This window comes from Scleropages formosus, chromosome 20 (assembly GCF_900964775.1).
Source record: "Scleropages formosus chromosome 20, fSclFor1.1, whole genome shotgun sequence".
Taxonomy (NCBI): Eukaryota; Metazoa; Chordata; class Actinopteri; order Osteoglossiformes; family Osteoglossidae; genus Scleropages; species Scleropages formosus.
In genome coordinates, this window is record NC_041825.1 from 1658605 (window position 1) to 1668196 (window position 9592).

A 9592-nucleotide genomic window follows, 5' to 3' on the forward strand; every position below is an offset into this window, starting at 1 on the left:
CTCCTCTTCCAGCCGACTCATCCACGAACACTACGAACAGCAGCGAAGCAGGAACAGACAGCAGTCACATACATATAAACACACACACGCGCGCGCGCGCACACACACACACACGCACGCACACACACTTCCTCGCTTTCAGTAGGCTAGAGGGGGACGTGCGGTAAGGGGAGGGAGCGAGAGACAGAGACAGAAAGAACACTCACACACTCTACTGTGTACGTAGGAGGGCACTCTTATTGCTCCTGATTCAGTTGTTTTTTTCCCTTTCATTTTTTCTTTTTTTTTGTCTGTGCGCCACTCCTCAAGCTGGGGAACACCAGGCTACAGGAGAAAACAGCTGAATGGAAGCAGGAGGGACAGAAGGAGTGGCAGTGCGACAGGAGCGGACAAGGGGAGGATGGATGGACAGGATTCAGGCAGGCAGGCAGGAAGACAGGCAGGCAGGCAAGAGAGGAGCAAATTACCCGCCGTCCAGGGGTTGACGAGCGCTGCCCTTGTCTGGCAAACGTCAGGGTTTCCGCACACAGAGTGGAAATTGGGGTAATGTGAGCACGGCAATAAGAGAAGGATCAAGCAAAGTCCTTCTGTCTCTTTTTATTTACTTTTAAATGTAGTGTTAAACTTTGAGCTCTCTTGTGACCCGTTGGGTTCATGGTAAAGAAATCCCGTGGCATAACTATGAGGATTGGGACAACAGAGCTTGGACAGAGCATCTATGAATCAACCTGGTTTTTCACCAGATGGGCTCTACATCCATGGACTGCCCTCAACAGAGCATGGGGACGATCACTTGTAGGCCAACGTGAATCGGTCCGTTAAGTGAAAGTTCCTACGACTCGTATTATATAATGAGTGTGACACAACTAGCATAACCGTAGATGTGAAACGTAGCAATGAGTTGATCATTTTGGTCGTTCACCAAACTCACAAGTGTCTTGGTGTGGAATGAACTACGGTTAGGAAGGCTTGAGTCAGATAGACTGATCTCTGCGATTCCACAATAACCCTTCGATAATGAAAAGGTGAAGGATGACAGTTGAAGGTGGTTGCGGGAGTTTTCTCTACATATACAATTTTATGTAGGAACTTGTGGCTGTAGAGTTTTTGAAAGCTACCCTGTTCGCACCGAATGGCAGCTGGCCAAGATATACCTGAGCAGACCTGGCCCACGATGGGATCTCACATTCTGCTCACAGATGTACAAACAGCTTGACTCACACCTTGTCGGTGTGCTCCAGTCGTGGAAAGGAAGGCGTCCAGCCCCGGTCCTGGAAAGCCCCGGTCCAAGTGCTTCTATGTGTTACCCTCAATAATTTATTTCTGTAAAAACAGCCACCTGCTGATTATGATCAGTTAAGTCGAGTGCTTGTGTATAGGATCACAGGGAAAGGTATTTGAATAATTTATTTGATTACCTTCCAACACATGTCAATTGGCCTCTTATTCCTGCCAAACTCAAGGCCGTTGAGAACATCCGAGCATCAATACTGAACCGATCACAATTAAATTATGGTTAAAAAATAAAAAGGATCATATTTCTCACACACAAGAAGCGCTTGTCCCGTACAGGGTCATGGTGAGCCAGAGCCTAACCCGGCAACACAGGGCGTAAGGCTGGAGGGGGAGGGGACGCACCCAGGATGGGACGCAAGTCCGTCGCAAGGCACCCTAAGCGGGACTCGAACCCCAGACCCGCTAGACAGCAGCACCACTGTGCTCCCCCAAGGAGCGTCTCCTTTTCCAGAATACACATACTAAGTCACATCTGTGTGAGCTGTAAATAAAATTACTGTTTGACATTTCAGACAGTGAGAATGAGAATTTAATTAGCTGTTGGTCTTGTCCACAAGGTATTAATTCATCTGTTACACATTCCTATCCTCGCAGCGCAAAACCATATGTTCCAAACTAAAGAGCAAAAGAAAGCCATTCTGCTTACAGGAGCTTAATTAAATCAGATTAAATTTCACAACAAACAGCAGAATTATACTGTGTAATTGGTCATGCAATTTCAACCTTGTGCGATCGCAGTGATAACCTGAGCTGAACAGCAGCTCTTTAAATTGATGGATATCAAGACATCCTGAGAATATTGTCTGGCTTACAGCAATTCTTTACGCCACTCCCCACAGAGCTTATACGGTACTGTGATGAACTTTCCGGAACAAATTGCTGGTCATGTATCAGCAATTTTGCTGTTAAATACCGTCGGATCCTGTTGGCTCTTGGCAAACAGATACATGAAGTGTCTCCAGAATTATTTGTCCTCCACATATGTCATCTGACTTGAAAGGGATCCGTCCATCCGTCCATCCGTCCATCCATCAGCAACGAAGCTATTGTCTCTTGGTGATACTGGATGTGCGGCTGTTTGTAGCCCGTACACAACCTAAAGCGTTTCAAATATAGGAAATCTTCTGTATAACAATCCTTTATTATTACCATAAGAACAATAATAATAGTTATTATTGTTGCTGTTGTTCTTGAAAGATGATACATTTTATAAAGAAAAGATGATGACAAAGTGAGAGGACCTCCATGAGCTAAACCCTGCCGGGTGCAGCGTCGCTGCTGGAAGGGGTGTACGGGGTCTGGCGGGTGGTTATCTCCCGCTGAGTTCATGTCTTCAGTCCTTACTGTCATTTTGAGCAGAAGCTATTCTTACAGGCAGACAGTAATGAAAAAGATATCTGCGTCAGACTAATGTTCCAAAGATAAGGCGACGAAGAAACGGATCAGCCTGTGACATTTTATCAAGCAGTGCACTGAATAGAACTGGGCAGATATGCCTAAGAAGTTTGCACAAGTAATTATACTTCATAGTGGCTTTGAAAAGGGGGAAACTTCCCAGGAGGCCATTAGTGCACAGACCGGAGCGGCCGAAGGCACGAGTGCTGCTCCTGAGCCGCTGGCTGAACAGGACCGTCACCACCTGAAGCAGAAGGAAAATCGTGACGGCATGGAGATCGACCAATGCGCAAACATCAACTGGATCTCTGCGGCAGAACGCAGACACGCACACACACACACAAAAGTGAGATCACACATAGCAGAGTCTCTCCAGGTGGGAGCTGCAACAGAAACCCCCCCCCCGTCTCGCAACACCCATCCAAGCTGCAGGGAAATCAAGTCAGAAACCCGGCAAGGTAAAAATCGGGTCCGGCTCATTGTCATTCACGAGCGTTGATTCTGCCCCCTGCAGACTGAAAGCTGTACATGCAGGATGAAAGGGAGCAGTGGACCATATTGGATTACAAAAGGCCTCTGCAAGCGCAATTACGCACCGGCGAGGGAGATGGAGACGGGCTCATTGGAATGCAATCCGCTGGCTTTGTCAGTCAAGGTTGAGAGAACCCGATTGAGTTCCTGCTCTATACCCACACGCCCACAGTTAATCATTTCCATTTGTCAAATGCTAATTGTGAGAACTGCGACACGCTGTTAGAAAAAAAAAAAAAAGAAAAAAATGCCAGGTAAATAGATTTCTGCAGGCAAATTCCATTCAATTTCGAGAACAGCCTCCCTGCATAAATCAGAAGTCAGACGGTACCATACCCAAAACACACGTGTCTTTCATGTTAAACAAGGTGGATCAGGAATCATTAAGAAGAGACAATGATCCTGAAACGCTGCGGGTTCAGGAGGAACACCAGCGAAATTATTTTTGCCCTTTTGTGTGAAAGCCATGCGCTCTAATCTCTGCGTTCTGATCCGAGACAAATTCCAGAAAGTGAGTTAAATTTTCAAAAGACACAGAAATAAAAAGTAACAACAAAAACATTTATACTCCAGGCATTTTAGAGCACTTTTCTCACTGAAAGTGATGGTGTGTGGCTGGTTGGAAAAGTGAACCGGCTGGCGGTTGAGGAGAGGAAAACAAAAAATTCCGCCAAAATGAAAAAAAGCTCTGGGGTTCCAGGTGCCCGTGGCTGCCTGCCCTTCCTGGACATTGTACTGTGGTAACAGTGGTTGCAGTGCACCTGTGCACATGTGTCTAAACACCTGCACAATGGACAGAAGTGAGGGTCCGGGCCCAGGCGGATGATGGTGGCTAAATGATTCCTCACATTTTCTAATCTGTTGAAAATGACCAGCTGCGTACGTTTCTGCACATTTTTAAAGCGCTGTCTTCATCTTCACTGCGGCGGGACTGCGTGCACGTCGTCGTGCGGATGTGAGCGCGTGTCGGGGCGAGCGGTTCTGCTACGGGGGAATCGGGGTCGTTCCAGGCGGCGTGCGACGCGGCACGTCTCGCTCCGTTCGTAGAACGAGGGTCGATCGGCGGGGCTCGGGGTCCGCTGCGCCCTCGCAGCACTAATGGAGACGTCGGTACTGCTGGCTGCCGTCTATCTGCGGGACCGGGCCAAGGTAAACACACGCTCATCCGTTTTCCGGGCATCGCTGACGTGCAACAGCCCCGCTGGTGCGGAGCATCGAGGATCATGCGCTGCCTGTCAGCTCTTCGTGGTCATCTGTATTTAGACACAGAAGGTGTGCGTAAACAGATACGAGCCATCTGCGCGAGAACGAGAACGCTTTCCTCCATGTGTACTCGAGGCCTTACCTGTTAGGTGTGTGCGAAGCGCCCAGAGCTGAGTTTTGGGTACGTTTACGCTTGTATTTATCCATCCGAGAGATTATTTTCTACAAAGAGATTTCTGAAGGATGCAAAAGGGCATTCAGAAGAGCTTCAGTTCAGACACGCACAGACCACCATCAGCTGCGCTTTGATTCCTCTGTACCGCTGCTTTCATGATACTTCTACACAATGTCATAGTTCAGAGTTAGAAAATATAATACGTGCTCACCGGAGATGTGGAGGAGAAATTATTCCAGTGGGCACCGAACCGTCCGGATTAACTGAAATAGAGTATGCGGAGGAGAGCCCTCACAGCTGTGACTGTACTTGTTTATTACAATGCGGATTTTCGGCACAAATATGAAATTTGCATGGCTTGTGCGGCTCAGGTGTGCAAACCCACTCACGGCAGAAAACAGAATTATGTAAAGTAATTGTATTATAACGGGAAGTCTGTCACCTTGGCTGTTCTTATCTGAAAAATAAAAAAATAAATACTGCAATTTTGCAAGGACATTCACCTCCCCGGAGAGTGATGGGTACCGCATTGTTGAGAAAGTCGCTTCCCTTGAATAACTTTGACAAATAATTGGCTGAAATTGCGTGCAACGCAAACTGATATGGAGAAAATTATCCCGTTTAGCATTTCGACGTAAACCAATACTCTGACTAAACAGGAGTTTTTTTAAAAAAATCACAGTTTCAGTAAATCTAGTTGGAAGTACAGTGTAGAGTCAGTGTTACACTAAGCAAATAAACAGCACGGGAATCATCTTCCTTAGTAGAGTGAAAAAGGAAAGTATGCAAAATTAAAAGCTGCTTTGTACTTCAATGAATGAGAAAATGTGTCAATGAATAATTAACACATTAATAAAATCAATTATTTACACTGAAGTGCCCTGGGCAATGTCACACCGAGGCAGCAAAAACATCAAGAATATCTATCTAATCGTATTGCAAAGACTGATGACTATGCTAATGGGAAATTACTGGCACAGTGGTGTCAGTTTGCAAGATAACACACAATGTGCTAGTAAGGAAAAATAATAATAATCAAGCATATTAGCTTGGTAGTTAACGTTTATAGTAATGAGCGGGACAGAATGAAATGTCAGCATTTAAAGGTAGAGACTGATGTTCCCGGTCCAACCCAGAGGTGCGGGGAACTTTCTGGAAGCCCTTGTCTCACACTGCAGGTTGTCGAACATCATCGCCGCTGACCGCAGGACCTCGTTTGTGTTGGCAGAGAGTTCCTCATCCACGGCAGGGAGATCGGTGGCGTTCCATGCAAAGGAGCTCCCCCATGGTGGCGCAGCCGGTGACACTGTCACCTCCCCGGTCCTGAGCTGCGGTTCCGTAACTTGGTTTGAATCCGGCTCATTCCGTAGGGGGTTTGCATGGTCTCTCATGTTCATGTAGGTTTCCACCCACAGTCTCAAGGTATTCTCTGAAGAACAAAGGTCAACAACTTCCATACCCTCTACCAAGAGTTGACTTTGACTTAATGGCACTGAACCCATAAACTCAGCAGATCATTTGAATTGAAATAAGGAGAAGGTCTCAAAGCACACCTGACGCAGGGCTCTGCACCGGACACACCTGCTCCAAACAGCGCTACGCTGCAGTGCTCCACAGCTTCCAGGATGAGACTCTCTGCAGCTGCTTCTGGTCTGACGTTGTCCCTCAGAAGCATTTCAGGCCATCAGCTCCAGATGGAGCACCTGTCACCGGTCACCATGAGCCAGGGAACCGGTCCCAGCTGGTTCTCACCAAGTTCAGTCAGCCAGCTTGGCAGACAGGAACAACTCCGGTACTTTCCAGTGCAGATCATTTGAGAGTTTGGTCCAGGCACATGGAGGCTGCATCGGGGAGTCAGAAGGTTTCAGCATCACCCGAAATGGAGCTCATGTTATAGGTTGTTACATAAAATCTTGATGTACTTATTAATTTTTTTATTTTTCTACGAACAATCCCTAACAGTACCCTAACAGTACCGTCTACTGAAGACGCTCCTGAGTACAAACTGAAATTCTGGGAGAAACACGGTGAACGTGACTGTGTGTCTGTTCCACATACAGTGTTTTGTACTCTGGGGCAGCACTGCTACGAAAGGCCCCGTGCAATATTGGAATGAACTGAACTTCAGGTAATATAATTATCTTAATTCAACCACTTCCATGCATTACTGCATCACCGTTAAAAGGAATATAGCTGAGTCAAAGAGGAAGGCGATGGGGGTCCAGAGTTTCGCCCTTTTTACTGCCAAACTCTTCTTTGGCATCACCAGCACTAGAATGTGCGTACCGAGGAATTATGGGTGATATTTTAATGAGCAGGGGCAATTATAGGGAGCATACTGGCTAACTGCTCTAGGCAGATTTTTTTTTATTTATACATTATGTATGATGGACATGTTCAGCATAATATAAAGACAAAGTCTTTTCATGCAAAACAAATGTCAGCGTAAGAATGATTTTTTTCTGTATATTATGGATTTTGCTAAGCAGAAACCTGAATTCTATTTGCATTTATTTTATAAAAGCTGGACACTTTTACTGAAGAGATTTAGTATCGGTGGAGCTCCTGTGCCCCTGTGTCTGAATCTGAAACATCTGCCCTGCACAATTGCAGCTATATATCACACTTCAAATCCATTCAAATGCATGATCACATCACAGCTGCCCTAAGAACAAGTGCTTGTCTCACACCCTCCCTTGAAAAAATTGTTGATGCAAATGATTTTTTATTCTCACCTAGGATTGCTTTTTTCCCAGAATACCTCACATGGCAACAGGATGGGGAAACTTGGATTATGTCGGGTGGTGTCGTGTTGTGGAGGCAGTTGTACCTGTCATACAGGAGGGGTTTATTCCACTGAGGCAATACGGCTCATAACAGATTTTTGCTGCCGCAAAAAAAATAATAAATAAATACATAAACAGACTGAGACACCATTTAACATTTTACATAATGCAGATGTCAAATCTCTGCCGTGCTGCGAGTGTGACACGTTCCTTATGAAAATGTTTTGGCAGATGTTTTGTATCTGTCAGTACACGATCCGCCTTGTTCTGCTTCCACAGACGGATGAAATGCTAAACTGAGACAGCTGAAGATACTGGACTAATGTCTGGATGATGAGCTGAAGATCTCATGGGGGTGAGTAGGAAACAAGGTGAAAAGGGACCGTAAAGTGCGTGGTGACAGTTATACTCCTCCTCGGTGACTTAAGAGAAGGTAAGAAATGTGGATGAGAAGTACGGAACCTGCCAAGATCTTTGACAGAAAGTAAACATCAGGTTAGATAACGGAAATTCTGTTTGCAGTCCAAACTCGATCAAAAGGTGGAGGAGATAAAATATGGGAAGGGGCACACGGTGAGGTCCTTGAAGGTCCAGCGAAGATCTTGCGGACAGCGAGTCCTCATGCTAATCTCATGCATTCTGCTGCTTCTCCAATGAGAAGCAACTGGTCTAAAAAGCTGAGGCTAACTTGTTTTACCACAAACTGAACGTGAATGAAGAACAAAACAAATGACAATCACTGCCTTTTAGTTACGTTTCCCCTTGACACCAAACTGTTAGGAATAGGCTTTTATTATAATATACAGTAATCAACTGCCAATATTTTAGCGGTATTACAGTTTATTAAAGCTGCTGTACATTTTACAATGTTCACTGTATACACAAATGCATAAGGACACTATGGATGGTTGAAGACTACTTCATGCTAGATTGTTTTAATGTGGCCCAGAGACAACAGTTTTTTTTTTTCCCAAACTGGGCAAATTCTACGTTATAATACTATTCCTATGTTTACAAGTGGTTCACATGCACTAGTTTTTTGTTAATAATGTGTACTGCAAGTAGTTATTACATTTTTTAATGAAAAAATTCCATATTATAATTACTAAATATATACTAGAAACTGTAGAGTAAATGGGAACTATCTATCTATACAATATATACAAACAGAATATCAAGAAATAGCACATAAACTATAGAAACTGAACTTTTTATATAAAAAGTCAGAACAGCTAAACACACCTTATCAACATTTCTTTTAAAAGAAGAAAAAACAGTTAAAAGATTTAAAGATCAAATACACTTATACTTGTTGGTTAAATTGCTGATCACGTACACAGCTGTTGTACTCGAAGGGCCTACGATATTTCTAAGAGAAAAATTTGTTTGGGTACATCATATTCTCATGAAAGCAAATAACTGATTAATTCATAGAATGGTAACTTGCTATCTCTTATTGTTGCTATATTACTCCATTGTGAAGAAGGCCCAGCAGAAGTTGTACTTCCTTCACCAGCTGAGCAAGTTCAACCTGCCACAGGAGCTACTGATGCAATTCTACTCTGCGGTCATCGAGTCCGTCCTCTGCACCTCTTTAAGTGTCTGGTTCTGCTCAGCTACAAAATCAGACCTCAGAAGATTACAGCGGATAGTCCGGACAGCTGGAGGAATCATCGGCACACCCCTCCACTCTCCGAGAATTGTACTCGTCCAGAGTCAGTAAAAGGGCTAGCAAAATCATTCTAGACCCCTCACATTCAGGCCACCTCCTCCTCGAACCTTTGCCATCTGGCCGGCGCTACAGAGCACCGAACACCAGGACAGCCAGGCACAAGAAAAGTTTCTTTCCTCAGGCCATCTACCTCATGAACAGCTAAATCCCCCCTAGAGAGTAAACCAGTGCAATACATAACGTTGTTTATATTTATATCTATTTATCACATCATATCTCTTACTCACATTCCCTTGCATTTGTATAGAACATACCTGTGCATACATACAATGTCTAGTGACTATTTTTGTATATTGGGTACTTTATATTTTTTTATATTTTTTATCCTTCATTCACATATTCTATTTTCTCATCTGTCTTGTCACTGTCATTCTGTCTGTGCTGTGGAAGTTTCTGTCACCAAGTCAAATTTCTTGTATGTGTGAACATACTTGGCAATAAAGCTCGTTCTGATTCTGATTCTGATTATCTCCA